This window comes from Acomys minous (assembly GCF_964271855.1).
Source record: "Acomys minous genome assembly, chromosome: 12".
Lineage (NCBI taxonomy): Eukaryota > Metazoa > Chordata > Mammalia > Rodentia > Muridae > Acomys > Acomys minous.
The window spans coordinates 57,643,380-57,657,877 of NC_140493.1; the positions used below are offsets into that span (position 1 = coordinate 57,643,380).

The 14,498-nt window shown below is 40.6% G+C and overlaps 1 protein-coding gene across 2 annotated transcripts in view; it reads left to right on the plus strand.

The window, feature by feature from the left end:
- The window catches only part of LRP12 (LDL receptor related protein 12), a 78,095-nt gene that overhangs the window by 40,328 nt on the left and 23,269 nt on the right, over nt 1–14,498 (plus strand). The window lies entirely within an intron of this gene.

A 14,498-nucleotide genomic window follows, 5' to 3' on the forward strand; every position in this document is an offset into this window, starting at 1 on the left:
GGCTATCAAGTCTCATCTTGGTAGCCTGCTTATTCTTTCTTTGAGTGCCACCAGGGCTCCCCACTAAGGGGAGGTGGTCAAATATGGAGCACCCAAGTTCATGTCAGAGTTAGTCTCCACTCTCCACATAATTGTGGAGAATGTCTTGTCCATTGGGTAGATCAGAGTAGGGGTTCGATGTTTACTACTTGTATTGTCCTTGGTTAGTGCAATAGTTTGAGCATATTAAATGTTAAAAATAATTTATTGAAATAGTTTCTGATTACTATTAATTGTTAATAAGTCTCCATTTTACTGTTTTATTGATAAGATTTAGGTAGTTAAAAGTTGCACAGCACATTCCTGGCATACTCAGGCAGTCAAGTTTATTCCTTCACAAGTCTCTGATGGAGTTGAAGACCAAGTAGCTTAGTTTTACAATGAAGCTTAGTTGTTTAGGGGGTTAAGATATTTTTAGGTCTAGATAGGTGTTTTAAGTTGATAATGACAATATGAGATGGAGATTGATTTACATTCAGAAATTTAGATGCACCAAGATAGGAAAGATGTCTCCTTCAAGGCTGTCAAATACAAATAGCCAAAACACTAAGAATGTAACATTTATATAATTCCTGATTGTGTTGTGGTTCTTCTTCCTATAGGTAATCTATTGTATATATGTGTAATAATATAAATGTATATGTAAAAAAATAATAAAAAAGAAAGAAAAAATACGACTAAAAATGTTGCACAGCAATAGTTATTAGTCTACTGAGTTTGTCTTATAAATTTTTCAATTTTTTTATTTGTTTTTTTCTCCCACAAAGCAACTTTAGAAGTTAGCTGTTTATTTTGTGTCTCTGACTTTGCATTCAAGAATCACCTGCTCTGGGTCAGTCTGTATGCTCATTACAGTCTGTACACTCACAGACATGCCTGATCTAAAAAAAAAAGCCTCATTTGTTCATTTATTTCACTTTTTCATAGGCTTTTTCAATTCAATTTTTATGCCTCAACTACAAACAAAGATTTAAAATTTGTTATCTTATCTTCCACAAGTATGGAAGCCAGGTGGTCACTTGAGTGGCAAGTGCTTTCACCCACTGAGCTGTCTCACTGGCTTGTGGAAGCTGAGTTGTAAAGATGATTGTGTGTGTGTGTGTGTGTGTGTGTGTGTGTGTGTGTGTGTGTGTGTGCGCGCGCGCGCTCCTCATCTTTAATGACTAATGAGAATTATGATTACATTCCCAACTCACAAAAGCAAATAGTATTGTTTACAAATACTTTAATTTCTATAACCAAAGGCTTGTTGTATAATTCATAAGTTTTAAAAACTAATATCTTAAAAATTAATTAATTAATTAATTAATTAATAAAATAAAACTTACTATCTCAGGACTCCTTTCAAATGTTGCTACTTTCAGCCTGCCATAGCAGTGTAAGCTAAGCAGGTGGTTTAAATAACAGCGGTCTCCTCAGAGTTCTAGAAGGTAGTCTGGAAGTCCAAAGTTAGATGCTAGCAGGGTTGATTCCTGCTATGGCTGTGGGCTCACTGACTCTTCTCTTGAGAATGCTTAGAGGAAAAGGCAAACTCTTCCTTTCATAAGGACACTATGTAGTGTTGTAGTGGCCTCTCAGCTAATCTGTTCAGATGGAAGTCATGAACATGCAAACTAAACCTCCTTTGGCACCAGTAACTCCAAGCCTTGGTTATCGGCCCCTCAGCTCTTAGTGTTAGAAGTCCTTGGTAGTGTGTGTGTGTAACAGACTTCCCGTGGAGATGAAAACACACACAGTCTACTCACCCCAGGTAGGGAGCCCACGACACACTAAGGGAGTACAGATACCACCAAAGCCCAACGTGGTGAGCCCTTGAGTGTTTGGGGTGACTTAGAAGGATATGGGTGAAGGGTCACTTACAGGAGCAGCAATGACTCAAAGGCAGCTGCATCATCAGTGCCCACCCTAGCATGGGTGACAGCTCCTCCCAGAGCTGGGAGCCTGGAGCACACTGCACAGCCTGCAGGCAACTCAACAGGTTGGAGTGTGTCCTTTCCAGATGGTTCAGTTGGTCTCAACCTCTTCCAGGCAGCTGGGCTGGTTTCTGTCTCTTTGAGGCAACTGGTCTGTTCTCTGTGTCCTTGCAGATTGACTCATCTGAGGTGTTTTGTTTTGTTTTGTTTTAATTTGTCTAAGGCTTGTCTGAGAGTGGCCCTCAGCCATTTTTATTTTTTCCTCTTGGGAGGGAAGAGCCTAGTAAATCTGGTCAGTTGTAGGAACTTTCTGAAGCTACTTTGTGTTGTCCACCTTCTTTCTTAAAGAACTAATCTACAGGGTGGAATGTTACAGTTAGGGAGGAAACTGCTAGACAACAAATAGTTCCCGTAGTAACTGTACTGGTTGCTTCCTGGAGTTCCTCATAACTGCGTCTGGCCACTGCTCTACGGTCTTCCTCTCTCTTCTGCTCCTGGTAGTTTCCTGTGCTCTTAGGCTGCTGCTTCTGCTTGTGCCAGAGGCTGGCAGTCACTGGAGTTGTTTCTTCGTAAAAACCACCTCACCCTGCTCTCCCTTGATAAAGATCACAGATAACAAAACTTTGAATGAGTCTGTGTTGGGGTGAAGGCTGCAGCACAAGAGGCTCCAGTGCACAGGTCAGAGGCTCTCTGGGGAGAGTGAGATGGTGCTGCTCACAATACAGACGTGCACAACTGCTGTGGGTGGGGGTGGTGCTCCGAGTACACCTGCGAGGAGGTCAGAGTGTGTGTAGGGACACTGAAGCAGCTCTGGGGGTGGGGGTCATCCAAGGGTCCACGCTGGAGCTGGCACAGCCAAGTCTCCGTAAGCAAAGCAGCGGCCTTGACAATGGCAGGGATCCCTGAGGCCTTAAGCAGTCTCCTCGGGCATTAGTGCTTGCTCTGCCTTCACCTACCTTTCTGTGAACTGTGGGGAGGTCATCAAAAGAGCGTAAAGAATTGTGGAGGAAGCACCAGGGCTCAGTTGAAAATGGCAGGACTGCTGACGCTTGCCATCCTGGGAAACCTTTGGGAGCAAAGGCAGCATCACCCGTGAGCTCCTGGACGCAGGAACCATGGAGACAGCTGTGCTTGTTCTCATGAGGACTTGGCCATGTCTAGCGTGGCGCAGTCACCCAGTTTGAACTTTTTCAAAGCTTAACCCCTAGTGGGAGTTGGTTCCCTATGGTCTGTCTCATTACTGCTGGGTTGGAAGCTGCCCCATTTAACCTCAGTTACCTCCTAGTGGGTAATGTTCTTACCACCGAGTCCACGGGGTGGAGAGAGGGAACCAGCTCCTGCGTGTGCCCTTGCTCTGAGCTCCATATGTGCTCCTTAGCTCAGGTTCCCCTCCCCATACATAAAATGAATTAATGTGGAAAAATATTTTAAAATGATTTTGTTCTCAAATACTGGGAGCAGGTCTTCAGCATGAGTTTTAAGGGGGAAATGAACAAAAGATTTGAGGAATTGGAGTCTTGTTTTGATAGCAGTTCTGGAGTTTAAACCCAGGCCTTGAGCATGCCAGGCATGTGATCGTTTTACTAGTAAACTGCAGCTCTAGCTCTGTTGGTGGTGGTGGTGGTGGTGATGGTGGTCATGGTGGAGGAGGAGGAGGAGGAGGAGGAGGAGGAGGAGGAGGATGGGGCACCCAAGGCAGGATTTCAAAGCAGCTGAGGCTAGGTTACTAAACCTCCTGCCACCTCCTCTAAAAGGCCGAGATTGCATGATTATTAATGTGTGTTGCTTTTGAGACAGATCTTACTGTGTAGCCCAAGCTGTCCTAAAACTCCAGTCCTGAGGCATTAGTGGAGCTGTCATTGGAATTACTGATGCACAGATCCATGTCCAATAAGAGTTTATATATTTGATCACTGCCAGTATTTATTGTATTAGAAATTAAAGATGAAAAATTGCCTTAAAATTTGTAAATTCAATTTAAAATAATGAGAATGAGTTTATTGCAAGCTTGTATCTATAGCATAGTTTTATTAAAATATATTTTTCAAGACAAAAGTATCAACAGTATCATTTTTTATAATATTGTAAAACCTTTAGTGATGGATTTAAAGTAGTTGGTTTCTCATCATCTGCTTCTGAATTCACTTTTTTGCAACATAATGCTTTGACACAGGAAGATAATGTAATTAATATGTAGCTAAGAAAGTATAACGTTTTAACAATATTTTCCAGACAATTGTGAATGCCCATTGTTACAAAATCCAGTAAGTGGAATCTGAATTTCTCTGTGAGCTTCATGTGCTGTGACACTGCAGGATAGTTGGCTTTGGCATCTGGGTGCATTTTCATTACTGAGTATGATTTTATAGTATGCCAGTTACTTAGTACTGTTTCCTAAATTGTGCAGATTAATACAGAGTATGAAAAGCTACAGAAATGTGGGCAAACCAAGCATCAAGTTGTAAATTTACCATCCACTCATGAGGATTAAATTATACTTGTGACTTTTGTCTGTTTGCCTGAGACTAGGCTGCTGGGCCCCTTTCCAATGTTGCCTTTGCTCGTAGTAAATTCCTGTTAGAACATCTGCAGAGGCTACCAAGATGAGACTTGATAGCCTATGGCCATATAGTGGGGGAGGAGGTCCTCCTCAGTCATAGACCTAGGGGAGGGGAATAGAGTGAAAGCAGGAGGAAGGGAGGAATGGGAGGAATCAAGTGATAGGATAACAGTTGAGTTGTAATCTGAATAAATTAATAAAATCAAAATAAAAAATTAAAAAAAGAGCATCTGCAGAAAGTAACACTTAAAGGGAGTAAATGTGTTCTCTGTACTAGCCTTTCCCTACTCAGGAATTCAGACAAGTTTAGATGTACTTACTGTTTGCTCTGTCTGCCATGTCAGAGCACCACAGACTAAACAGTGTAATGTGTTTCCTGAGCCTGGAGGCCACCACCCCAAAGTCAGGATTCGGCATGGGAATTTCTTGTGTGCTCTCCCTGTGGCTCGTAGATGCCGGCTACTGTGTCCTGCCCTGGATCTGGTCTGTCTTCTGAAGTTACATCACAGTATCCTACCCATGTGACCCCATTTTAACATAGTTACCTCGTCAGAGTCTCCTGACATCCAGTGACACTCTGAAGTACTGGTGTTAGGCCTTTCATCAGTGAATTTTGAGGACAGCACACAGTTCATCCCTTAACAATGTATATTTTAATTATTTGGAATTATAAATCAATAAAATATTCCAGTTCAGAAGACAGCAAAACCTTATTAATGTGGAATATTTTTCTGAAGCTTAGTCTTAGAAAAATCATTATTCTATGAAGAGCAGCATATAAGACCTATCCCAGTTGCATTTTAAGGAGAATAAAGGGACATTGGCCAGTGAGGAACTACGCATGCAGTGTTATCCCTTGCGTGAAGTCTTTCAGATTCGGAGTGTTTGGAGACTGGAGTATTTATGTAGACTTTCTAGATTGGACATCTCTAATCCAAAAATATGAAATCCAAAGTGTTCCAGATCTATTATAGCAACAAAAAAATAAACCTTTCAGATTTTGGAGCATTCTGGGTTTTCGATTTGGAGGGTAGCAAAGTGCAGGCTGATTTAAGGTTTCTGAAATCCTTGCATCCAGTAGAATTGGTTGGTGCTGCTCACAAAGATGTTTGCTCAGTGAGCTGCCTCGCCTGAGCACACTCTAATGTGAGCGTATCTTCCCTTGGAGAAGCAAAGCTCAGGAGGCTGTGGGGCTGAGCTCCACCTGAACCTTCTTGCCCCCTTGGTATTGCAGTCTCAGCTCCAGCCGTCTGTGCTGCGGGAAGTCTACTGGAAATGTCTAATGAGGTCCTAATTTATCCAGTTAGTACAGTCACTTTCAAAATGAAAGTCTGCTCTAAAACAACAAGGACCATCTGAATGCATATTCACCTTGCCTGTAATGAGTTTGTTTTATTCTGCATATATTAAAGTACTGACATTGACCTTGTGCCCAGCAATAGTGGGAGTATGGGCCTTAGTTACTCTATTTATAAAATACCCTGATAAAAGGACATTAAGAGAGTGTTTATGTAGCTCACAGGTCAAGGTCTATCATGGAAGGGAGGTCTAGGCAGCAGGAGCTTGAGACTGTGTCGGAGGAGGAATGCCGACTCAGCCTGCTTTCCATGCCCCTCCTACAACTAAGATGTCTCTTCTCGTATCAGTTAGTGTAACCTAGGTTACCCCTATGGGCATGCCCAGAGTCCCATCTCCAGGGATTATAAGCTTCGTCAAATTACAGTTAACCAAGCCCTCGCTGTAGGTGATGGATCTCACGGAACCTACTTAATAGAAGTGAGCATGTGCAGATATGCCTTACCATAGTGCACCCTGTGGTAAGTCACAGCCTTTTAGGCTAGCTAAGAAATTTACAAAAGACCCAGCTGTGACGCTGAATGGGTAGTCAATGACTTGACCTTCATGGTTAGTTTTGTTCACTCTGCCACTCCAAGGGATTTGTTAATTTATGATTGGTGATACACTTTTGGTCCCTGTGCTTGCAATGTATGCTTTTAATAGTCTATTTATTTCTGTCATTTTATTCCTTAAAAAATTTTCCAAGAGATGTGTTTGTCCTTTTGCTTATTTTATGACTACAGATTGGCATAAGAAGTATTAAATTATAAAGTCTGGTGATAATGAATATGAAAAACCAAACATCTTATTTTTTATATTTTCCCTTTTAATTTAGAACTTTTGTGAGCTATGCTTTAAATTTTCAGCTTCTATATAAACAGAAAGGAGAAAAGGCAAGTGTTTTGTGAATCTAATAATATAATCATTATAAAATTATACCAAACACTACCGAGTGTTGTATATGAACAGAAAGGCTATCTCAATGTTGTTTTTAATATAAAATCTACATTTTATCTCTTGTTCATTTAAAAAATTTGACTTAAATATGATAGCCAAAATATAGCTTCTTTATTCCATGGAATGGAACATGTTTTAGGTCAGACTGATTAATAACAAGCCCTTTGTACTTGTTGAACAAATGTATTTGATTTTTAAAGATATGTTTAATTTAAACTAAGTTTTACTCTTAATTATGATATTGACTTGAGTCAAACAACCAATATTTGATTATTCTTTTCTTACTTTTGATTGCTTCTAAATTAGATTGGTTTTCAAAAATTCTGTTTAGTCATTAATTACACAGTTTCATTAAACTTTTTAACAAATGAAAAAGTAAAAAGATGAAGAAAATAGCCTCCTAGTATATTGTACAGACTAAACACATTAGTGATTAACTCAGAGTCACCAACAGTGCATCAGATGTGCTGCATTAAGAAGAGAAGTAAGCCAGGCATGGTGTCACACGCCTGTGATCCCAGTGTTCAAGGGAGACTGAGGCAGGCAGATGGTTGTGAGTTCGAGGCCAGCCTAGTCTACAAAATGAGTCCAGGACAGCCAAGGCTACAGAGAGAAATCTTCTCTAAAACAAACAAACAAAAAGCCAAAAAAAGAGGAAAGAAAGAAGAGCACTTCCCCCTGGGATACCCTGGGATAACCAAGAACAAGTCAGATTTGGATTTTCTGCCCCATCCTCTCTGTCCTCTGTCTGCTGTGTGAGTCTCCATCCGTGCCGGCTTGGAGGCTGTCTTGTGAAGCTGCCCCTAACAAAGGGCCTTCTCTGTGTTTATTGGACAGCACAGCAAGCTGGGGAAGGAGCCCATGTGTCCCATGGGGAAGGAATGAGGACTGCTTTACACAGGGCCTTGGTGGGGTGTTCAAGAGATTAGGCCTCTTACTTCAGCCGACCCAGATAGCAGAGTCACTGTTTGTCAACCTCTGCATCCGACCTGTCTGGGGGGCAGGCACCCATAAGGTCACTGTCAACCTCCGCATTTGCTGCTTTCGGCAAATGACCCACATGAGTTACTCTGGGCCTGGGTATGGAAGAACACATGGTTTAAGACTGCAGCTGTTCTTTAGCTGTGAAAACTGATTCCATGGGAGCCCACGGCAAGCAGGGTTGATGGTTACATCGTCCTCTGAAAAGCAAGTTAAACAAACAGGTCGAATGCACAAGAGTGACCTCAAGATGTATTGCTAACTCCGGCTGTGAGGTCCAGCAAAAGTTTCAGTCTATTGGAATAATAGTAAGGGATAGTTTCATCATCGTGCACTGTCACAGTAGATATAATATTTTATTTTGTTTCGTTTGTGCCTTTTCTTTACATGCCTTAAAATTATATTTTCACTTGAATTATGACTATTCTTATCTCTTGCCCTTTCCATTTAAATTTTTATGTTTCATATTTAAATTCATGTGTGTGTTTATTACTCTAATGCTTGCATAAAATTCCCATCATGTGGGATTTATAATTAGTGTTTCGGAGCACATCACCAGCTGTGTCCAGTGATTTCCCCCTAGGGGGGATTATGTTGCAAAATATTAATTTTAGGTACATATTAGTATATATGTAACATTTTTTATTTCTAAGACTGTATTCATAGTATAAAATTGTAGTATAATAATTGCACCAAAAGGGATTGCACCAATTGACACAGGTATTTGCAGCATATATGAGCATTTACATTAGGTATGATCATCATTTCTTGTTTAATATTTTTCCTTGTGGTATTTCTATCAAATCCTAACCTTCTAGTTTCCCTACTCTTATTTTTTAAAAAAGAAAAGAAACAAGAAATTAATTGCTTCTCCTTTTGACTCATGCATGGCCTAGACATATATATTATAAGCAAAATAATAAGATTGACTTCTCTTTATAATTAGAAAAAAATACTATGCCGCTTTTAAAAAAATTCTCATTGTTAGAACAGACTTGAGGGCTAATCCTTTCTCAGCTGCAAGGTTCTGTTTGTTTTAAGGTCTACTTTAATGTTATGTCTGGCAGCTCTGTGTTCCTACCTTTCAGTATGAACAGTTGAATGCTCCAGGTGAGGTTAGTTTATGAAATCTTTTATCAGGTAGAGTGAACATAAGAAAGCTGAGAAAAAGAATATTGGCTTCAAAGTTCTTGTTAATATTAATTAACTTAGCAAAATGTGGACTTAAATCTTTTCTTTTCTTTTTGTGATTTTTGGAAACAGGATTTCTGTGTATCCTTGGCTGTCTGGCACTTGTTTTGTAGACCAGGCTGGCCTTGAACTCACAGCGATCCGCCTGCCTCGCCTCCCGGGCGCTAGAATTAAGGGCCTGTGCCACCACGCCCAGCCAAATTATTATCATTATTATTATTTTAATTGTCAGAACTGGTTCTGTGAAAATCATCCTCCTTTGTTGCATTTATGTGTTTGCATTTGTAGCTTCCTGTTCTGACATCTAGAGATCCAACACACTGCTGCTCCCCAGACCCTCTTACAGCTGATGCTAGTTACTTTGCTCACACATGAGTTAATAATTTGTGAGGTACACAGCAGTGTGGTGAGATGACTTGTCATTAACCATTGCTCTAATTTTAAATATCATAGTGTAGTATTTTACAGTTTCACTGAAGAACATTTAGTCTGATGAAATAGTAATTCTAGAATTCTTAAGGGCTTGTAAGGAATCTGAAAGAAAATAAAACTTAAATGGCAGTTATTTGATAGTGCTATGTAGTTAATTTTAATATAGAAAGTGGCATGAATGAACAGTGGCCATTTGTACCTTTTCTGTGGGATTTTTAATAATATTTTACAGTTTTTCAATCAAGTACCTTAATCTTTTGCTGAAGCAACCAAAAAGAATGTCACTGTTTTATTTGACCAGTGCTTTTCTCCATGATCCAAAGGAAGAAAGATGTGAGAAATTACTATGTTCTAGTTGATAATGAATCCACAGAGATTTTTAAGATTAGAGAACATAAAATAGAACTTAATGTGAACCTAAGAAACTCCTTCAGCAAAGCAAGTGAGTAGGGACGCAAGGCAATACGGTTTTGAGGAAAGCGACACACATTGGTGCAGGGCTCTGCGTTGCCTACTGCACATGCTCCAGAGGGGCTGTAGTGGGCACGCCTGTGAGCTTCAGCAAGGAAAGGGAGGTCTCGTGATTTGTAAGCTTATAACGTGTTTTCATGTCACAGCATCATTTGAACAGTGACTAAACTCAGCACTGGAACAGGTGGGGTGAGTACCTCGACTGCAGTCTAAGCCTGTTGTACTGTGACCGTATGTGATGCTTCGATGATGGAAGTGAAGTCCGGCCAGATGAGCAGGCCCACTGCACTGAAGGGGCAAGACCCCTTGAGTATGTAAAGCATGTTCACATATGTAATATTTTCTCTGACACTTTGAGAATATTTTTTCAAAGTGTGATTGCATATTATCTGTAGTTTTGCTAAATCTCCTGTTTACTGTACAAAGCCAGTCACTTAGTAGGTCCTTTAGTTTGGACATTTCCAAAAGGTCCGCACATTAAAGGTGGAGGCCCCCAAACAACTCTCTTAGGAGGTGGTGGAGCATTGAGGGGGTGAAGGCAGTGAGAGGTCCTAGGAGCAGCAGCACAGCTTGCCCCCCCCCCCCCGTGATAGTTTTAGGACCCTGACGGTCCTTTCTTCTCTCTGGCCCATTGTGAGGCATCACAGGCTCGTACTGTGCTGAGTTATCTCACCAAAGACCAAGAGTAGTGAGGCCAGTCATGTGACCAACCTTCTGACACCATGAGCCAAAAGAACCTGTCTCTCCTTAGAAGCAGATTATCTGGTACTCTTACGCTAGCGGGCAGTGAGCAGCAGGTGGGTGAGCTGCGTCTTCATTTCAGCTTGCTAATATCGCCCAATATTAATAAGGGAGATTTTTTACATTCAGTTGCACAAATAGAAATATGGTATCCAGAACAAAGTGCATGATAGTTTTATCACTCCTCACTCAGCACAAAAAGGATATAATGACTCAGATATGAATTATATCATAGCTGATAGAGATGCTTTGGAAAGTCATGAACTCTAAGACCAGTTTGTTTGCCAAGTACCGCTTCCTGCCTCGTCTCTTTATGCTTCCTGCAAGAGTCACCATAAGCTTCAGAATTAATAGTTTTCCCCATTCAGGAAATAGAAATAATCACTTGCTCAGCATTTAAATCTCTAGTGCATAAATTTTAAAACATTGGTACTATTACAATAGTTTTTATGCCCTCACAGTGGGGGTAGGGGGAATGCCCTCATGGCTTTAAAAAATGTGTAAAAGGTTCACTCTTCCCTATTTATCTTATCTTGTGCTTTGCCAGCAATTTCGGAACTACTCCTAGAACTCAGAAACCTCCTAGGAAATGGCTAGTCTCTTATAGTGTAATTATATTCAGCTTCATTGCCTTCCTCATATCATATTTTACTACATTCCTAGAGTTCCTCTTCAGTATTTTGGGCCTCTTCTGACTTTATTGGGTGTTTTATTTTACCACCATGTAACATTTTCTTATTATTGTTATGAACATTAATGATGCTCAAGAAACCATGGACTCACCTGCTGTGAATAGAGCTAATGTCCAAGCAAAATAATTTGGTTCTTAAGGAATGCCTCTTAGAGTAATGAGAGTAATTTTGTTGACATATCCATCCTCACATATCTGTGCTAATGCAGGAGAATATTCATGTAAGTTATAAACAGCTAGATGCAGGCTTTCTAATAGTTGGTGTTAGTAATGAGAGTCTTGTAGAGTGATGGATTACTGTATTTTTCCACTTGCACTCATTCTTACCTTTAAAATTACAGTATAAGGTTTTTTCATTTTAGTAGGAAATAGTGTCGTTAGAATGCTAGTAATCATTTCTCCACTGAAGGAAATGTTTGGTTTTCTGAGAAGGAGGGGTGTTACAGTTCAGATTTGTTTTCTAAATCTCTATGAGTTTGGAGTAATTGGAGCTAAGATAAACAATTTAAGCAGGGCAGCGGTAGCCCATGTCTTTAATCCTAGCAAACACAGGCAGATCCCTATAAATTAGTTCCTTTCTAAATCCTACAGTTACAACAAATAGGGTGGCGCTGGTTCACACCTGTAATCCCAGCATTGGGATGCATCTGCCTTTAATCCCAACACTCACAGAGACAGAAGCATGCAGATCTCTGAGTTCAAGGCCAGAGGGATACAGATCAAGTTCCAAGTAAGGAAAAGCTTAGATCCAGGCATGGTGATACATGCCTTTAATCCCAAACAAAGGCAGTTTGTAGAAGGAAGCATCCCTGTTTGAAAGTAACGAATCAGAGATTTGACAGACTAAGATACACCCAACTCTGAGGAGAAGTTAGTGAGAAGGGAAGCCACTTAGGCAGTTTTTCAGAGAGAGGAAGCAGTTTTACTAGGACGGTAATAAAGAGAGGGTTGCAGAGAGAGAACTCAGGTAAAGACAGAAGGAGCCAGAAAATGACAAGAAGCCGGAAGAGTAGAGCAGATTTCTGAGTTAGTTTGAGGCCAAGCAGAGCAGTTCACAGGCTGACTCCCAGCCAGATTAAACAAATCAGCTGGGAGAGGAGTTTAAGCCAGAACAGCTGAGTTGAACCACCCGGCCCAGAGCTCAGAAAGAACAAGTAAGGGTGAGCTTATTAAGCAATGCGTCTCAGAGGCTGAAAACATTCTAGGCCTAGGTTAGATTGTATGGGTCTAGTAGCTTCCAGGACTAGGCCTAGATCAGCAGAAGGAGGTAATAAGCCTACCAGACAACAACTGAGCCTGGAGAATAAAATTACTTTTACAGAGGGGCCTTGAACTCCCGGGCTTCCTGCACTCTTTACAATGGCTCTACCACTGAGAAATACCCCCCAGGGATTCTGACTTTAAAAAAAAAGGATTTATTTTATATTAGGTGCACATGTGTGGAGTTACATGCGCATGAGTGCAGGTTCCCATGAGGCTAGAGGTGTTTGGAGCTGGAATTACAGGCAACTTAAGTCAACTGGCATAGATGCTGGCAACCAAACTTGGGTTCTCTACAAGAACAGGAAGTGCTTTCTACTGCGGCACCATCTCTCTAGCCCAAGCTGACCTCTGGCTTCTTATTAAAGAATAAAATAATGACTTTGGAGTACTTCCTAGGTATAGCTCATACTCAGTCTCTTTCCCTCCAACCCTGTCCATCCTCGGTGTTGGCAGTTCTCCTTGGAAAGAGTTCCGCTCAGGTGCCACATGGTCAGAAACTCACGTTGGGAGTCTGGACAGTTGAGGTTCAAGTGAAGAACTAGCTGTGTATGACAAGGTGAGAGGTAAAAGAAGTGGACTTGAGACCTGTTGAAGGCCAGCTTTGACAACCAGGGGTAAACTGAGGTGAGGTATAGAGTCCATGCTGATCACCCAGCAGATTTCTTTCCTAAGGAATTAAGCTTGATTTACTGGAGCTCATTTTCCCTGTAGCTGGCAGAATATTCTTTTAGTCTTTAATATTTCTTTACTCTTTTACTTTACTGGAGCCAATGAAATAGAAAAAGAAAAGGGAGAAAGAAACACGCACATGCACATGCACACACACTGGATAGATGAAGCAAGACAAGCTCCAACAATTTCCTTCATGTACATACATGCATGCATGCATATATACATAAACACATACACACACTGGGTGGATGGAGCAAACTCCAATGAGCAAGCTCCAACCAGGTTTATATTTCCCCTTAGCCTTTTTAGTGCCATCTATGACAAAATTCTCTATGTAAGAAAAAGATTACCTTATAGCCACAAGTTATATATCCTCTTAAAAAATCACCACAAAACCATATTCTTCAAAGTGTTAAAAATCATTACAGAAAAGGAAATTACAACAGGACTATTAATATATTTTTCTTTTAAGACTCATACCTAACTAAACATTTCCCTTCTATCTTTCTCTCTACAAGTTCATCATAACCCCAAAACAATAATTTTTTAATCATTGATTAACAAAGTTTAAGCAAGCTAAATTTATCATAGCAAGTTTTCCCCTATGCTTAGCTGATGACAATTCCTATTTACCAAGAAACAGATCATCTGTTTTTTTTTTTACTTATTTTTGGAGTCTTGTTCAGCTAAACTGGTTAATTATCTACTATCTATTCTTACACCCATAATAGAATAATTTACTATTTGTTCAAAACCCCCCTCTTTATGGTGACCACATCCCTAGGTCTCAAGACCCCTAGGGACTCAGACCCAGCCTGGAGTGGATGCTTTCTCTGGTCAGAACTTGTCCCAAGCCTATTTCTCTCTTCCTAGTACAATTACGTGCTTGTGACGCAGAAAAGCTCACTGTTCTCTTTTCTAACCTGTGCAGCCCTCACTGCTCTACAAGGCAGGGAGCACATTCTACTCTTAGTTCTAACTTTATTATAACTTTTTGGCAAGATAATTTAAACCATCTCCTTAAACTTTCTATCAACTACCCTAAGTTCCTAAAACTATTCAAATCAAGTCAGGAATTCTGTAAAATCATTAATTCATCTAAACAACATTATATGGAAATCTATCTTCACAATGATCTGCAGGACAATTACCCAACAGAGTGAGCTACCTCCCAGGAAGCCGTCACGCCACTCAGTAGGCAGTGAGGGTCTCCCCACGCCCACTCACACTGTGCTGGGTGTACGAGGAG